We start from the raw sequence: 19392 nt of genomic DNA, 5'->3' as shown, positions 1-19392 counted from the left end.
TACCTGTCGTGCCAAAAGTACAGGTGCTCTGCAACCAGGTTTTGTTGCATTTGTGTTGAGAGATGAACAGTATTTACCAACAGAAGATTGAAACTTTGAGATTATTACACTTTTAAGTCACTTTATATCTGTGAATCTTTGTGTGTTTGCTCGCACGATGTGTAGTTTCCTATTATGCCTGTTTTTCTACAAATTAAACAGTTTCTTGTGAAGTTCCATTTGTACGAGTTCAAACCTGCAGCAAGTGCACACTGTTTTCTCATTGCGAACTGACAAAGATCATTGTCACAGCAGTCCCTAGATTTGAGGATGGTGTCTACTTGGTTTTGAGTAGACCATAGGTCTTTATGTATCTGAGCAGGCTGATTCTCAACCCCCAGATCTTTGAGCGTATATGGAGCAGGATGCCCCATGAGGTGGTGGGATCCAGATACAGGATTTGTTTCCTTTACTTTCATCCTCTGCTGCTACTCTGTCTCATTATTAATATGTTGTGACTCAAAGCATGCTGTAGCTACAAGGACAAATTGTCGCCATTTTGAATACTTGATAGCAAGCTCCTCCCAGTCATAATGCTGCTGCACCTCAAGGAGAGCTTCGGAGTGTCATTGAAGCATTTTCTTTGTCCTCCTGGAAGGTTGGCCATTGAGACTTGAGAAAATGGGACTTGGCAGTGTTAATGTGAACTAAAACGAGCATTGACTGATACATTTCGAGTCAGCAGCTACTTGTTGCGCTAGATTATTTTAGTCAAAGAAAAGCCTGTGGTAGACAGGGTCCCAGGGGCTGGTTTAGCTCACAAGGCTAAATCACTGGCTTTTAAAGCAGGCCAGCAGCACGGTTCGATTCCCGTACCAGCCGCCGGAATGTGGCGACTAGGGGCTTTTCACAGTAACTTCATTGAAGCCTACTTGTCATTTTCATTTTCATTTAATTTAATTTATAGAACAGTACAGCACAGAACAGGCCCTTCGGCCCTCGATGTTGTGCCGAGCAATGATCACCCTACTCAAGCCAACGTATCCACCCTATACCAGTAAACCCCCCCCCCCCCCCCAATTAACCTTATTTTTTAGGACACTACGGGCAATTTAGCATGGCCAATCCACCTAACCCGCACATCTTTGGACTATGGGAGGAAACCCGAGTGCCCGGAGGAAACCCACGCACATACGGGGAGGACGTGCAGACTTTGCACAGACAGTGACCCAGCCGGGAACTGAACCTGGGACCCTGGAGCTGTGAAGCATTTATGCTAACCACCATGCTACCGTGCTGCCCTTTAATTTCATTCTTTTAATTATACCAAAAATGTTACTTTTCTGAATATGATTTATTCATTTTGATATGTGCACTTTGAAAATACACCGGCCAATAACAATAACTATCATTTTTGTTGAGACTATGATTTTTTACTGTATCCGTTTATTTGCTGTTTGCAATATGAAACTAAGTATCCGTGATTTATTTTAGTTTCAACTAATTCTCTGACCACAAAATACTGTGTTTTCTTTTGTTGGACTTTACACAATGGGAAATTAGTCAAAGAAAAGCCTGTGGTAGACAATGTTTAATGGTGGGAAGGTCAAATATTAGTTCCTCTGAACAGTTTTGCACAAAAAGATTTTCTTTAATGTTTTGGGGTGAGAGAAAATGACCAGATGTAGTGTTACACAACACAGGTGGAGAGCAAAGCTGGGAGGATGAAAGAGCGAGACTGAGAGTGGAGCTGGGAGAATAATAGAGGGCGAGAGAGAGCGAGACTGGGATTGGAGCTGGGAGAATAATAGAGGGCGAGAGAGAGCGAGACTGGGAGTGGAGCTGGGAGAATAATAGAGGGCGCGAGAGAGTGAGACTGGGATTGGAGTGCTAACGAGACTGGATGTAGAGTGCTAGCTTGGAATTTGGAGCTCCTGTGGTGATCTCAAGATTCAAAATGACACAAGGCGTGGAAATAGCTGATTCGGTGACCACGGCTGGGTAAGTATTTACAACTTCATCGCTTATAGTTTTAAAGGTCTATATTTTGTGGTCTACAGTTTGTAAGGGCTCTATTCTGTAATAAAGAGGACCAAAGGTGAAAAGCTCTGGAGTAATTGATACAATTTGATTTTAAGTATCTTCGTAAGGAGTCTTACAACACCAGGTTAAAGTCCAACAGGTTTGTTTCAAACACAAGCTTTCAGAGCACTGCTCCTTCCTCAGGTGAACCTTCCTTATTCACCTGAGGAAGGAGCAGTGCTCCGAAAGCTCATGTTTGAAACAAACCCGTTGGACTTTAACCTGGTGTTGTAAGACTCCTTACTGTACTCACCCCAGTCCAACACCGGCATCTCCACATTAAGTATCTTCCAAAAGGTTTAACTTAAAAGGGTATGTCATGACAGGAGAGTTCAAAGCTGTGATGTGCTCCCCCTGCATTATGTGGGAAGCCAGGAACATTGCCAGTGCCCAGGGCCAGCATGGGTGTAGTACGTGTCTCTAGCTGCAGCTCCTGGAAGCCTGGGTTTCAGAGCTGGAGTGGCAGCTGGGGACACTGTGGAGCATCCACAAGGTTGAGAGTATCGTGGGTAGTGCACACAAAGAGGTGGCACACTGCAGCATATGACTCAACAGGCAGGCAGGGAATGGGTAATCACCAGACAGACTAGGAAGACAGTGCAGGAATCTCCAATGGCCATTGCCCTTCAAAACAGATATACCACTTTTGATGGACTCTCAGAGGAAATCAACAACAGCAAAATTCATTGTGCCATGGTTGGCTCTGCTGCATAGGAGAGGAATAAAAATTGTGGGAATGCAATAGTTATAGGGGGTTCAGTTGTAAAGGGAATGGATAGGTGTTTCTGTGGCAGCAAATGAGACTCCAGGATAGTATGTTGCCTCCCTGGTACTAAGGTCAAGGATGTCTTGAAGCAGCTACAGGACATTGTGGAGGGGGATTGTTAACAGCCAGTGGCTGTGGTACACATTGGTACAAACAATATTGGTAAAAAAAAGGGATGAAGTCCTAAAACAGAATCTAGGGAGTTAGGAAGTAAGTTGAAAAGTAGGACCTCAAAGGTAGTGATCTCGGGATTATTACCAATACCATGTGCTAGTCAAGGCAGAAATAGCAGGACATATCGAATAAATACATGGCTGAAGAAATGGTGCAAGGGTGAGGGTTTCAGATTCCTGGGACATTGGGACCGGTTCTGGGGGATGTGGGACCCATACAAACTGGACGGGTAATGAAAAAGGAATCATTGACAATCTAGTTGTGCGAGGCCCCTTGAGGATAGGCGACCATAATATAATAGAATTCGTCATCAAGATGGAGAATGACATAAATGTTTCTGAGACTAGTGTCCTGAATCTAAATAAACAAAACTATAATGGTATGAGGCGCAAGTTGGCTATGATAGATTGTGGAACTTAAAGGGATGACAGTGGATGGGCAAGGCAAAAATTTAGAGTGCATGGGTGAAATGCAACAATTGTTCATTCCCTAAGAAGGGAAAGGCAGACAAACCACGGTTTACAATGGAAACTGGAGATTGGAGATAGTGTTAGATCCAAGGAAGTGGCACATAATTTGGCCAGAAAAAAATAGCAAACCAAAAGATTGGGAGCATTTCAGCAAACGTGGACAAAGGGATTGATTAAGTAGAGGAAGATAGAGTATGAGAGTAAATTTAAAGGGAACATGAAAACTGTAAAAAAAAATTAAATTATGCAAAGAGAAAAAAATAAGATGATGGTTTACTGTTGGCTGTCTTTTGTTACTCTTCTGTAGTATCTTTGGTTGTACTACTGAACGTAACATATGTTTACTCAATCCAGTTGCTGATGAGGTTTTCTGTATCTTGATGAAAAAGACTCAAAGTTGTAAAGGTTTATTGAATAACTAAAACAATACAGTTAATACCAGTAGTAAGGTTAACTAGATCTAAATACAGTAACTATGTTTAACTACACTAATCATCTGAGCTAATCTATACTCCTGCTCTCGTTACAGTACAACCAAAAGAGAGAGGAGAACAGCCTGAGTCTGGCTTTTATACCCGTAGTGCTGCCCTCTAGTGAGCTTCTGATTACACAATAACTCCTTATGTACATGCACATACAGAGATCACTACAGGCTGTACAGAATGTAAAGGGAAGAAACATTTTTAACACTATAGTATAGGAGTCTCATTCTACGGGCTCTTCATCGCGGGCCCTGTACCGCTTTTCCACTCCGTTCTCTGCGACAAATTTGTCCACGCCCACAGCGACTGTGAAAAAGTGTTCCCTAATTTGGTACCTGACCCAGAGCCTAGCTGGGTACAGCATTCCGAATCTTACGCCGTTTCTGTACAGCATGGCCTTCACTTTGTTAAATTCCGCTCAGCGCTTGGCCAGGTTCGCCCCAATGTCCTGATAGATCCGGATCTTGGACCTTCCCAGCTACAGTTTTTGGACTGTCTGGCCAACACAGGATTCTTTCCCAGTTCTTGTGCCGATACATCTTTGCAATTATCGCCCTTGGCTGTTCCCCTGTTTTGGTTTTGGTCGGAGCAACCGGTGCACTCTGTTGATTTCTGGTGGATTGGGGAGCTGTCCCTTCCCACCAGGTTGCCCAATATTTGGGCCACATAGTCTGTGGGTTCTTACCTTCGATACCCTCTGGTAGGCCCACGATTCATAGGCTTTGCCGCCTCGACCGATTCTTCTGGTCTTTGACTTTCCTCTCAGATTGCCTTGTATGGCGATCAGCCTTGCCACCTCCTTTTCCAGGGCGACAATCCAGTTGCCCTGGTCAGTTGCAGCCCTTTCCAGTTCTTTAATTGTTTCCTCCTTGGCTTCAAGTCTCCTTTTGGCTTTGTCCAGGGCCAGCTGCATGGTTGCTAGTACTTCAGCAATAGCACCCTTCCCCGCAGCTTGTATGTCCGTTTTTTTTCTTCTCGATGCTCAGTCAATTTTCTTCAGAAGGACATCCTCCACCCATCCCCTGGTGTGGGGCTTCTCGTGCGGTGGTTCGGTCCCTCTCGCTTTGGCGGAGTCCGAGTTTCGCCGCCTCGTGCATCAGCTGGTTCAGTCGTTTGCTGTTTGTCCAGGCTTTGTTTAAAAATAAATTGAGAGTACCCAATTCATTTTTTCCAATTAAGGGGCAATTTAGCGTGTTCAATCCACCTAGCTTGCACATTTTTGGGTTGTGGGGGCGAAACCCATGCAAACACAGAGAGAATGTGTAACTCCACACGGACAGTGACCCAGAGCCGGGATCGAACCTGGGATCCCGGCGCCGTGAGGCCGCCGTGCTAACCCACTGCGCCACCGTGGTGCCCTGTGTCCAGGCTTTTTCCACTCCTGGTCTCCACTCATCCTCTGGACTGGCTGTTGTTTGGCATCCTTTCGTCCTGTGTTTCGTCAGTGGTTTGGGGATGATTTGTATTGTTTGCGGGTGTTTTTCAGGCAAAAAATGCCTATTTTTCAGGTTTGAGAGAGGAGAGCCACCTGATGTGCGACTTCTCAACACGTCCCTATCACCGGAATTCGGGGCTGTTAACTTTCAATTGTGCATCAAATTTGATTATTTCAAAGCAAGCACTTAAGTCTCTATGGATGCGATTTAACTAAATGGGAACAAAGTTTAGCTGCGTGTTTCCTCGGAGCTCACAGCGCTGACAAACACAAGGATTTAAAACGCAACTCGCATTTGATAAGGGACCGCAACAGGGAACATGTCACCAGAGGCCGTACACAAGAGATAGCAAGAGATCGGAACACCTCTGAGGTCCCCGTAGTGACCCCTGACCCCCAAAGCCCCAACGCATGATGGGATGATCCCCAGATCCCCTGCAACACTCACACAGAGCACCCAGGCCCAATCGCACTTGTGCAGAAAATGCTACCTTGGCACCGCCAACCTGGCACTCTCACAGTGCACCCGCCAGTGCCACCTGAGCATATTGTCAGTGCGAAGGTACTCAGGTGGCAGCAACAGTGTCACCCTACCCAAAGGACATGCACCTGGGGGTCTCCAACTCCCTGGATGACCACCAGGAGTGCCGTTCTGTCTGGTCCCCGTTTGTGAAGCCCAGTACTGAACGGTGCTCGCCCGAGGTCTCGGAGGCGAGGGAGATTGATCCCATGCCTCGGGTACCTCGGGAAACTGCATATTAGAGTGAGACAAGCTGTCTCGCTTTACAATGCAGATTTGCTAAAAAGTGATCCCGCCCACAATGGGCGGGATTCACACCACAACGTTTCACAAGATCGTGGGGTCTCCCGGCATTTATCGGTCACGCTGTGTCGTGGCGAGCTGCTTTTCAGGTGCAGCGTGGCCATTAAAATGTGTTATATGTTACAATGAACTTGAAGTAGAATGTTGTAAATCCAAAATAAAACTTGTCAGCCCTTAAGGAGAATTCTATATTCCTCTGGAACTGAAAGATAAAACCAGCTATTTCTGGTATTAGCTGAAGTGGTATTCCCAGCTAATTAAGGACACTGCAGTTAACATGAATGCAGCACGAAATAGGGCCATCCTGACACTGGAATGAAGCAGAGAGAGGGGCTCCCTGGAGGAAATACTTGCACCTGATTACATTCCACAGTTTCGCCTCGGTGTGAAGCTGAAATCAGTTTGCACCATCACAAAACTTTGTTGGTTGATTACAATGTAAATATTTTCTGTCATGTTAGTTGCTGAGCTGAGCCCGGTGAAACTAGGATTGCAAGTCAAGACAGTGAAGGTAAAAATACAAATGCAGAAGTGTTTGAGAGTTCAGAGCACGGGCAGCTGGTGATTGATGGTTGGAAGTACAAACACGCGATGATTAATAGGCTAGAGTCCAAGATTGAGCCAATCGGCAGCCTTGAACATTTGCTGGCTGATCATTAGTTATTGCCTCTCTGCAAATGCAATAAACAAGTGGAAGGAATTTTTAACTCAGCAGATTGACTGTGAAACAGCGCGTGTTTATAAAAACTGTAATTGTACAGACTACATTTTATTAACATCAATAGATCTCCTGTGGTATTATTCAAGATACATTGCACCCTGTTATATGAGAACAGGATTGTACCCCTGAAATGAAAAACGCCAGAGCAAGAATTGCTTTATTGTTACTTTCTGCAAGATTGCTTTGCATGTACAGTGGAACAAATTGTGACATATTTACATGGGCAGATGCAATTGTGGTCTGATAGACAGTGAACCAGCATAAATTAAATATAATTGGAAAATAGAATGCATATTTTTAAATTGGATTTTAAAATGTAATTGAACTGTAAATTGGTTGAAGAGAGATTGTCGGATGAGGTGAATTTAAGTTACAAGAAGTAATAAGATGGAAGGGTTTGTCTCTGTGGAGATACAATCGCAAGTTACATGAATGTGCCCATGCACAATGTGTAATAAATTGATAACCGCGGTGAAATGACATTGGATTATCCAAAATACTTGGGTACTCATTGTTTTGTATATTCCTACCATAGGTTAAATCAATCAGACAATAAAATGCATGGCATACCATCACTTTATCCACTTAAAATATGTATGGGCATAGGTACTCAATGGCAAATATTGATTTGGACAAGGACTGGACATATAGTGATACATCAAGCACTGATGAAGAAGTGGCAGAATGCTAATTGTTGATAAGGTGCCACGAGTACAGGTAAAGTCCCAGAATTGTGTTGGCTTCTATAACCTGTTTGTGGATACAGAATTTTTATCAGTTTCCTTTTAACTGAGGACAGTTTGAGCAGCCAAGCAAAATTCCTAAATGACTTGCCTTCTTCAGCACAACATGCAAGTTAAATAGTGTGGAGGGGTCCAACACCCAGATATATGAGCAATCCTGATTTCACCTGTCTTTGGCAAATTAGAGGCCAGGAGGTGCATGTGCCTTTAAGCATCAGCGGCATGCCATTGTAGTGCCAAGATATTTAACAAAGCAAGGGTTAAAATAGGACAGTACTGCCCACCATATGATGTATAGAGTCATGATGGACTGTGGAGTAGAGTCTTGTAAGAACCATCATGGAGGGAGCATGCACGGCAGTGCCTGGGATATGTACATCGTTATGTTTAAACATACAAGTCTTCAGCCCTCTTACTGAGATACCAAAAGAACCTTTCCAATACCAGGAGAAAACTGTGAATGGTTCCAAAACCATTTATGCAAGAGGTCAATCAGAAGCAGCACTGCTTGAGTATTACAATTTAAGCTCAATTTCTCACATTTGTTCTTGCATTCATAGTTCCATGGCAGTTTCCATAATCATATTGAATCTCTTATGAGCTGTGTTGTCAGCCCTCTTTCCCAACCTGTTCAGGGCAAGCTGCAATTTCCTCCTCCAGTTAAACATGGAGAAAACTGAAAACATCAGGCTCGATTCACCATTCCTGAGACTAAGTGTTGATGCCGCGGCAAGATTCGTGGACTTTCATGACAGCAAAACTGGCGCCGAACCTGGACTGATTCAGTGACTGTGGAGGGGCTAGCACCGGCGCCATGTGGAACACAATCGATTCCAATGAAAAATGGTACGGGATTCGCCGGGTCCATGATTGCCACTCAGAGGTTGATAAGCTTCAGCTGCAGATACACATTACGATCCCCCCACACACTCATCCCAGCCAACAAGGCACATCCCATTTATGGGTCAGTTGGGGTCAGAGTAGGGGAGTGCCCTGGGGGGGACACCTATACGACTTGTGGCTCCAAGTTCACATTGACTGTCAGCGGCATGCGCAGCGGCATGGCTGCCTTTCCGGCTGCGGAAATGGCGTTCCGTGTCCGTCCACCCCAACCCCACAGCCCACCTCCTGGCCACCCCTGCTACACCCGGCCCTAGCCCCAGCCAGTGGCACAACTGTCAGAAAACAATGGCGATGTTGGAGAGTTTCCATACTCCCTCTTTCTCCTTTTGTAGCCACTACGCCGGTTTCACAATTTTTAAAAGCACAAGTGAGCCGCGCCATCAGAAACTCAGCCCATCGGAGGTGGAGGTCATGGAGAATACCGGGTCATTCACGCAGCTTTAGTTAGGGTGAAGAGGACACTCAATATAAATAATCACGACTAAAGAATTTGGCATATTCACACCAACGTGCCTCTCACTCTCACTGCTTTGCCACAGGGGTCTGCCTCCACACTGAATTTCTCACATGCCCTCCAGTCTCACCCAGCAGTACAGGCCATGAGAGCACCAGCCTGAGACGCCCTGATATGACCTGGTATCATCAATCTATGAGACCAAACCTCATTCCCTCTCCTCCTGCCACCCCCCGCATTTACGGTGGCCCAGAAGAAAGTTCCCCCATTGCACACTCCGGAATGAACCGGGAGGTCAGTGGTCTGTCATTAGAAAGATAGGAGTTAAACTTTCTCAGGTTATGAGGAGCACCGCAGCTTTCGTCCCAGCGAGTCGTCATCACTCTCCTGCCTTGAAAGATATCTGCTGACATTGCCGACCCAGGCCCATCACCCTGGTGTGATGTAAACTTGATCCTTGATTTGAGGGGGGTGGGAAGAGGGACAACTGGTCGTGGGATGGGGCTAAAAGTTTAAGGTGTGGTGTTCTTTGTGTTGCTTGTTTGGGATGGTTGGCGTAATGTTCCACAAAGACCACAGTATTGCTTTTACATAAACAAAGCTATGATTTTATTTACACTACTAAACTGGGTTTTGACACTTAGAATTGATCAATAACATTCAACTACATTCATCTACTGTTAATTTTGCTAACTGGCATAAACTGTAATCTAACCGTCTGACACTAACTGATCCATGACCTTCACTCGCTGGCTCCTGCATACACTCCTTCCCTAAGGTCTAGCATCACTGCTTTATATAGTAGTATATGCAGCACCCTCTAGTGGCTATTCATGGGACTGCATTAGCCATTAGTAATGCTGATAGTTATACGAATACCACATAAGGAAAGGGGTGGCAAAATTTGGAGGAAGTGGGGAGGAGACCAGGTTTCTGGCTAAGGGGGAACATGTATTATAGGAAATGGGAAACAGGGGATTGGGAAGGCAGGGTTTGAGGACAAGAGAAGTGGTGGAGCTAGAGCTTCCAGATAAAGAGTTTCCTAGTTGCTAAATCTGGAGACTATGAGGATCTTCTACGATGCTGGCCACCACCTGCTCTGTGTCCTCCAGGTCCTTTCAGGTTCCTCCTCATCCCGTCCTGGTCCTCGTCCTCTGACGAGGCCGCATGATCCTCCTCCTTCATCATTTAAAAAAAATAATTTTTATTGAAATTTTTACAAAATATAAACAACTCAACTCTATCAACAAAACAACCGCGGTAACACCCCAAGAGCAATTCCCACCCAACTTCAAAAGCAACTACAAGCAAAAGAAAAAAAGAAAAAAAACAAAAAAAACAAAAGAACCCCCAACAACAGAAGGGAAAGAGATAACACCTGCCACATCCCACAGACCCATGTACACAGTTCTCCCTCCCCCCGATCCAAACCCCCCCGGGCTGCTGCTGCTGCTGCCGGCCTATTCCCCTACCATTCCGCCAGGAAGTCCAGGAAAGGCTGCCACCGCCTAAAAAACCCTTGTACTGATCCCCTCAGGGCAAATTTCACCTTTTCCAATATGATGAACCCCGCCATATCATTGATCCAGGCCTCCACGCTTGGGGGCCTTCCTCCTCCTTCATCATGACACGCCGCTGCTGTGCCAGGTTTTGGAGGATACAATGTTCAACCACAATGGGCAAGACTCTCAGAGACCCATTGAAAAGCTCCGCCAGAGAGTCCAGACAGCACAACTGTATCTTCTGAAGTCCTATACACGTTCCTGGAGGCAGAGTGGGCCTCACTATATTGGTCTCAGACCTCCTCACTGGTATCTTTAACTATGACCTTAGTGGATAACCCTCGTCCCCTATCAGCTAGCCCTTCAGCCGAGGGAGACCCTCGAAGATGTCAGGTACCACCGAGTGTGCCAGGATTTAGGTGTCATACATGCTCTCAGGATAGCATGTACAGAAATGCATGATGTTGAATTGTCGGTCATCCACTATCTTCATGTTAAGGGAGTGGAATCCCTATCGAGATGGTACTCTAAAAGTGACATGGGTGCCATCAATCACCCCCCCCGGACCTGGGGCATCCCGCTGATGGCAGCGAATCCTGCTGCCCGGGCATCCTGGTGGGCCTGGCCCAGGTGAAATGTGATGTATTCTGATGCCGGGCATACAGGGCATCCATCGCCTCGCGGATGCACTTGTGTGCTGATGTCTGAGATATACCGCACGGGTTCACTGAAAAGGGCCAATTCTGAGTGGCTGTGGGTTCCCCGGCCATCAGGAGAGAGTGCCCGCCTTCACTTAGTGCGAAGTCTGCGAGACTTTGGCAACACAAGTCTTCGTCAGCACAAGTTGTGCGACAGCTTATTAAAAGACCAGCGCGTCCTGTAGACAGGGTTGTACCGCTGTCTTCTGAGCCCCTCCTTGGCCTAATGGGTGGCCGGCACTTGAGCCTCAGTGGTAGCCCCCTGATGTTTGGGTGCAGGCTCAAGTAGCTCTAAGTCAAGCTTGGATGATCTTGGAGCTCTCCCCACCCTCCCTGTGCCTTGGCGACAGTCACCAGGAATATGGCTAGCTGGGCTGGCTCCAATCCAAAATTCATCTTTAATCAGTGAGGCAGTGAAGAAGGAGAGAGAGACACCAGTCTGCAAGGTCACCCATCGCTTAACCCTCAAGTCCTCACAAATCCTATGATCATCCTGCGTATGAAGGTTGACCAACCCTCCCCAGACCCCCTGCTCAGCACAGCCTTGAAGAGCTGCTGCCCACAACAGCGAGCTTACACAGTCATGGACACTGCCCATGACCCATTATTTTCACGCATGGCCTCTTGTCCGGGTGATCCCCCAACTTCACTTCATCAGTAATGGTGCGCATCATGTTCTGGTGGAAGTGGACACCCCTCTGTGGCCCCATGGCCACGAGCTTCAGGCCCTGCCAATGACTGCCTCTTCCCCTGATCCATACTTGAATATTGAGCCTGGAGGGATAGCTGGTTTATCATAGATGATGGACAGATAATAAGAGGCTCAAGGGTTGCAGGAATGTGAGAGGGAACAAGCACTCTCAGAGTGAAGGAGGATGCCCGGTAGATGATCAGAATTGAACATCACACCACCTTCTACCTGGCAATTAGTCACAAACAGCAGGAAAGCCATTGTAGGACCTGGGACTTTAAGAATGAATGGCAGCCCACTATCTGCAACATTCCCCCCCCCCCGGCCTTTACCAGGCCATTGATTTGACACTGCAGTCCTGTCCCTGTCAGTGCGTTGTACCAGCCCCTTGCTTTGAAAAGCTTCAATACTCACAATCCTTGCCGCTGAAAAGAGGAGCCATTGGCCGCAACGCAAGCACTTTGCCATGGGCTACGTGGCCCTTGTCCTTGGTTTCCCAGGCAGTCAAATGGGGGGGGGGGGGTCCTCATTGAGACTTCTTGTCTGGGTTCTGACAGCTGCTTTTGTGGTGGAGATGTTAATACCATGCTGGTATGTGGCCTATCCTCAGAAGCTGAAGTGAAGCTACTATCTAAAGATGATTGTTACTGAGAGATGTGCGCCTTTGCTGGGAGCTTTGTAGCAAAGAAAAACATAGCCACTGTTTAAAATAACAGTCATGTCAGGAAGCAGTTCTGCTCTGCAGGAAGGATCAGAGATTAAAAAAATAATGCAGTGTGATTAAAAATGGGGCCAAACTGACCAGCTGTGGGGCCTAGAGAAAGGGTTTGAGCTTTAATGAGCATTAACTGATTGTATCAACAATGAAGTCCTTGGACTTCTGGTTGCAGCTATGCCTAGGTAGGTCACACGGTCGGCAGCGCCCGCCGATAACGGACTTTTGGCCCTATTTACAGAGCTCCAGCGGCATTTGGATGACGATTCCTGGTGTGGGAAGGAAACAGTTAGGGTCCCCCAGAGCTGTATGGAGGGACCAGGAGTGGGGCGATCAAAAAAGCGGCTTTGGAGAAGAGAGGAGAATGGGTGTGAAAAAAAAGATGGCGGTCGGCGGGGATCAGGTAGCATGGGCTCAGTGGTGCACGGGAGCAGCAGGAGTTTCTCAGAAGCTGCTTCGCTGAGTTAAAGGCGGAGATGTTGGCCCCTATGAAGTCTTCTATTGAAAGGTTGGTGGAGACCCAGAAGATGCATGGGATGGCGATCAAGGAGGTGCAGCAGAAGGCCTCTGATAACGAGGATGAGATTTTGGGCCTGGCGGTTAGAGTGGAGGCGCACGAGGCTCTGCACAAAAGATGGCAGGAGAGGCTGGAAGACCTTGAAAACAGGTCAAGGAGGCAGAACCTGCAGATTCTGGGTCACCCTGTAGACGTGGATGGGTCGGCTGCCGGTGCGTATGTGACCACAATGCTGGGAAAGCTGATGGGGGCTTTCTCGCGGCCCCTGGAGCTGGATGGGGCGCACAGAGTCCTGGCAAGGAGGCCTAGGGTGAACGAGCCGCCAAGAGCTATGGTGGTAAGATTCCACCGCTTCACCGATAAAGAGTGTGTCCTGCAATGGGTGAAGAAGGAGCGAAGTAGCAGGTGGGAGAACTGTGAGATCCGTATTTACCAGGACTGGGGTGCAGAGCTGGCCAAGAGGCGTGCGGGATTCAACCGGGCCAAAGCGGTCCTCCACATGGGGTGAAGTTCGGGCTCTTACAACCGGCGACGCTGTGGGTTACATACCAGAACCGGCACCACTATTTCATACGCTGGATGAGGCGTGGAGTTTTATAAAGAACGAGAAGCTGGATTCGAACTAATGGACTGCAGTATGTTGTTGGGGCATGCTGGTGGGAGCTGGGGGGCGTATTATGTTGGGTTTTCTCCCCGCGTTCTCTTTCGTTTTTGTTGCTCCCTGTGCCCTGGGCCCTCGGGGTTCTGGGTTGGGTCGCAGTTGGGAAGAGCTGCGTCACAGGTGATGGGGTCTGGCCAGACAGTGAGAGCAGTTTATTCGCTCAACGTTGGGGGTAGCACCCAAAGTTTGTTTGTTTGAGAGAGTTGTGTTTTTTTTTCTCTGTACACACGGGATGTACATACGGGATGTCTCTACCTCACTTAGTTGAGGGGGGGAGGTTGGAGACGAGGGGAATTGGAGGTAGAGGCGGGAGCAGCCACGGTCAGCATGAGTCAGCTGACATGCGGGAGTACAATGGGGGGGGGAAGGGGGGTTAAGCGAACGCTTGACTGGGGGGGGGGGAGAGCTGGGATGCTGCTTTGCTCACTGGAGGGGAATCAATTTTTGGAGTAAAGGGGAGAGTCGGGACGGGGAGCCTCCGGCTGGGGGGCTGGAGTGTGTGGGAGGTGCGGGCACGTGGCTGGCCGAAAAAAGGAGATGGCTAGTTGGCAGGCCCTTGGCGAGTAATTAACCCCTCCGACCAGGCTGATCACGTGGAACGTGAGGGGCCTGAATGGGCCGGTCAAGAAGGCCGTGTGTTTTCGCACTTAAGAGGGTGAAAGGCAGACGTAGCCATGCTACAAGAAACGCATCTGAAGGTCGCGGATCAAAGCAGGCTGAGGAAGGGATGGGTGGGGCAGGTCTTCCACTCAGGGCTGGATGCGAAGACCAGGGGGGGTTGCAATCTTGGTGAGCAAGCTGGTGGCATTTGAGACAGGGGGGGATTGTGGCAGATAAAGGGGGTAGATATATTGTGGTGAGTGGCAGGCTGCAGGGGGCCCGGGTGGTGTTAGTGAATGTGTAAGCTCCGAACTGGGACGATGCAGGATTCATGAAGCGGATGTTGAGTAGGATTCCGGATTTGGAGTCAAGCAGTCTGGTAATGGGGGGGGGGGGCCTTCAACACTGTCCTGGACCCGGCACTGGATCAGTCTAGGTCTAGATCGGGTAAGAGGCCGGCAGCGGCCAAGGTCCTGAGGGGGTTCATGGACCAAATGGGGGGAGTGGACCCGTGGAGATTCGCTAGGCCAAGGGCGAAGGAGTTTTCTTTCTTCTCCCATGTTCACAAGGCGTACTCGTGGATTGACTTTTTCGTGGTGAGTAGGGTGCTAATCCTATTTCTTCTTCTTAGAAAAAGGGCAGCACGGTAGCATTGTGGATAGCACAATCGCTTCACAGCTCCAGGGTCCCAGGTTCGATTCCAGCTTGGGTCACTGTCTGTGTGGAGTCTGCACATCCTCCCCGTGTGTGCGTGGGTTTCCTCCAGGTACTCCGGTTTCCTCCCACAGTCCAAAGATGTGCAGGTTAGGTGGATTGGCCATGCTAAATTGCCCTTAGTGTCCAAAATTGCCCTTAGTATTGGGTGGGGTTACTGGGTTATGGGGATAAGGTGGAGATGTTGACCTTGGGTAGGATGCTCTTTCCAAGAGCCGGTGCAGACTCGATGGGCCGAATGGCCTCCTTCTGCATCGTAAATTCTATGTAAAAAAAAAAATCCCGAGAATGGAGGGGGTAGAGTACTCAGCCATTGTGATTTCGGACCATGCCCCCCACTGGGTGGAGTTGGGGCTGGGGGAGGAGAGAGGCCAACGCCCTCTGTGGAGACTGGACGTAGGACTATTGGCGGATGAGGAAGTCTGTGGGCGGGTTCGGGGTGTATCCAAAGCTATGTGTCGACCAACGATACTGGGGAGGTTTCAGTGAGTGTGGTCTGGGAGGCGCTGAAGGCAGTTATCAGGGGGGAGCTAATTTCAGTCAGGGCCCACAGGGAGAAGAGGGATAGGATGGAGAGGGAGAGGTTGGTGGGGGAGATACTTAGGGTGGACAGGAGGTATGCGGAATCCCCCGAGGAGGGGTTGTTAAAAGAGCGCCGGAGTCTGCAGGTGGAGTTTGACTTGCTTACCACAGGGAAGGCCGAGGCTCAGTGGAGGAAGGTACAAGGAGCGGTGTACGAGTATGGGGAAAAGGCAAGCAGGATGCTGGTGCACCAACTACGGAAGAGAGAGGCGGCCAGGGAAATTGGGGGAATTAGGGACAGAGGGGTAACACGGTGCTGAGTTTGGCAAGGATCAATGAGGTCTTCAAGGACTTTTATGGTAAACTGTATGAGACAAAACCCCCGGAGGAGGGGGAGGGGATGAAGCGATTCTTGGACCAACTGAGGTTCCCTAAGGTGGAGGAGGGATGGGTAGAGGGATTGGGGGCCCCGATTGAGATGGAGGAATTGGTTAAGGGTTTGGAGGGTATGCAGTCGGGCAAGGGCCCGGGACCGGGTGGATATCCCGTAGAATTTTACGGGAAATTCACAGAGCTGTTGGGCCGTTATTGTTGAGAACCTTCAACGAGGCGAAGGAAAAGGGAATCCTTCCCCCGACAATATCACAGGCTCTGATCTCGCTCATCCTTAAGCAAGATAAGGACCCATTGCAATGTGGCTCCTACAGGCCGATATCATTCCTTAATGTAGATGCCAAACTGTTGGCCAAGATCCAGGCCACCAGAATTGAGGACTGTGCCCCAGGAGTGATCAATGAGGATCAGACCGGGTATGTGAAGGGCAGGCAGCTGATTATGAATGTGCGGAGGCTCCTGAATGTGATCATGATGTCCTCGGAAGGAGGGGATGCAGAAGTGGTGGCAGCAATGGGGATAAAGCCTTCGATCGGGTGGAGTGGGAGTACCTGTGGGAAGTGTTAGGCAGATTTGGATTTGGCGAGGAATTTATCGAGTGGGTTAAATTGCTATATCAGGCCCCTGTAGCGAGTGTGTCGACGAACCGGCTGCGGTCGGAGTACTTTAGGCTACATCGAGGAACGAGGCAGGGGTGCCCCCTGTCCCCCCTGCTGTTTGCCCTGGCAATTGAGCTGCTGGCCATGGCGCTGAGGGAGTCTAGAAACTGGAGGGGGCTGGGGGGGAGGAGCATCAGGGTTCACTGTATGTGGATGACCTGCTCCTGTACATTTCGGATCCAGTGGAGGGGATGGGGGAGGTCATGCAGGTCCTTAAAGATTTCGGGGTCTTTTTGGGGTATAAGTTGCATGTTGGGAAAAGCGAGCTTTTTGTGATACATGCGAGGGGCCAGGAAAAGAGACTGGGAGAGCTACCGCTTAAGATGGTGGAGAGGAGCTTTCGCTATCTGGGCATACAGGTGGCTAAGAGTTGGGATGCCCTGCAGAAGCTCAATCTAGCGCGGCTGGTGGATCAGATGGAGGAGGACTTTAAGAGGTGGGACATGCTGCCGCTTTCCCTGGCGGGCAGGGTGCAATCCGTGAAGATGACAGTCCTCTCCTGGTTCCTGTTCGTCTTCCAGTGCATTCCCATCCTCATCCCCAAGTCCGTCTTCAGGCGGGTGAACAGGATTATTACAGGATTTGTGTGGGAAAACAAGACCCCGCGTGTTAAGAGACTGTTCTTAGAGTGCAGTCGAGGGGGGGGGGGGGGGGGGGGGGGGGCTGGTGCTGCCGAACTTCTGCAGCTATTACTGGGCAGCGAATGAGTCACAGAAGGTTGGTTTACAAGTGCAACAGGTGATTAAGAAGGCAAATGGAATTTTGTCCTTCATTGCTAGAGGGATGGAGTTTAAGACTAGGGAGGTTATGTTGCAATTGTATAAGGTGTTAGTGCGGCCACACCTGGAGTATTGTGTTCAGTTTTGGTCTCCTTACTTGAGAAAGGACGTACTGGCGCTGGAGGGTGTGCAGAGGAGATTCACTAGGTTAATCCCAGAGCTGAAGGGGTTGGATTATGAGGAGAGGTTGAGTAGACTGGGACTGTACTCGTTGGAATTTAGAAGGATGAGGGGGGATCTTATAGAAACATTTAAAATTATGAAGGGAATAGATAGGATAGATGCGGGCAGGTTGTTTCCACTGGCGGGTGACAGCAGAACTAGGGGACATAGCCTCAAAATAAGGGGAAGTAGATTTAGGACTGAGTTTAGGAGGAACTTCTTCACCCAAAGGGTTGTGAATCTATGGCAGCGTAGAAACGGTTGGAGGAGGCGTCTTGCAGGGATACTAGCTTGGGGGCATTGACAATGGCACCGCTTCTGCTCCCGCCGACACAGTACACCACGAGCCCGGTGGTGATGGCGACATTGAGGATCTGGGGTCAGTGGAGACGGCACATAGGGGAGGTAGGGGCCTCAGTCTGGACCCCGATACGGAACAATCACAGATCCGTTCCAGGTAGGATAGATGGTGGGTTCCTAAGCTGGCACAGAGCGGGTATCAAAAGGATGGGGGACTTGTTTATTGACGTGACTTTTGCTAGCCTGAAGGTGCTGGAAGAAAAATTTGGGTTGCCCCCAGGGAATACCTTTAGGTACCTGCAGGTCCAGGCTTTTGTGAGGAAGCAGGTAGGGGAATTTCCGCTGCTACCAGCCCGGAGGATACAGGACAGGTGGTCTCGGGTGTGTGAGTAGGGGACGGAAAGGTATCGGACAAATACCAGGAGCTGCAGGAGGCGGAGGAGGCCTCGGTGGAAGAGCTGAAGGGCAAGTGGGAGGAGGAGCTGGGTGAGGAGCTGGATGAGGGCCTGTGGGCAGACGCCCTGGGCAGGGTCAATTCCTCCTCACCTTGTGCCAGGCTTAGCCTGGTTCAGTTTAAGGTGGTGCACCAGGCACATATGACAGTGGCGAGAATGAGCAAGTTCTTTGGGGTGGAGGACAGGTGTGTGAGGTGTTCAGGGAGCCCAGCAAACCATGTCCATATGTTTTGGGCATGCCCGGCACTTACAGAATTTTGGCGAGGCTTTGCAAAGGCTGTGTCCAAGGTCTTGGACACTCGGGTAAAGGCGAGCTGGGGGATAGCGATATTTGGGGTGTCAGTAGATCCAGGAGTGCAGGAGTCAAAAGCGGCCGAAGTCTTGGCCTTTGCCTCCTTGGTAGCCCGGAGACGGCTCTTGTTAATGTGGAGGGACGCCAAACCCCCAAGTGTGGAGACTTGGGTCAGTGACATGGCTGGGTTTCTAAGTTTGGAAAAGATAAAGTTTGCCTCAAGAGGGTCCTTGCAGGGGTTCTCCAGGCGGTGGCAACCGTTCCTTAACTTTCTCGCGGAACGTTAAGTGGAGGTCAGCAGCAGCAGCAAACCAGAGGGCGGGGGGGGGGGGGGTGGAGAGGGAGGGGGAGGGGGGAGTTGGGGGGGGCGTATGGGTGGTGGATTGATTTTACTTGTAAAGAGCAGATACCCCACCTTGCTTTGTTAAGTTGTTAATTCATTTTTCTTTATTACTACTGTTATGTTTTTTGTTGTTTTCTTTCTGTAGTGGTTTGTAAAGTTTTGTAAAAATTTTGAATAATAACAAATTTTTAAAAAAACAATGAAGTCCTTGATCTGCCATGGACTGTCTGCCAAAAAGCTTTCATCAGCTACTGGTGCATCTGTTCCTTTGTGTCAAATAACCTCAGCTAATCCCCTCCTTCATCTGCTCCGGAGCTGTCAATCAAAGGAGTTCAATGAAGTCTGCCAACACCTGGG

Source organism: Scyliorhinus canicula, chromosome 7, assembly GCF_902713615.1.
Source record: "Scyliorhinus canicula chromosome 7, sScyCan1.1, whole genome shotgun sequence".
NCBI lineage: Eukaryota > Metazoa > Chordata > Chondrichthyes > Carcharhiniformes > Scyliorhinidae > Scyliorhinus > Scyliorhinus canicula.
Note: the sequence above shows the minus strand (reverse complement) of the source record.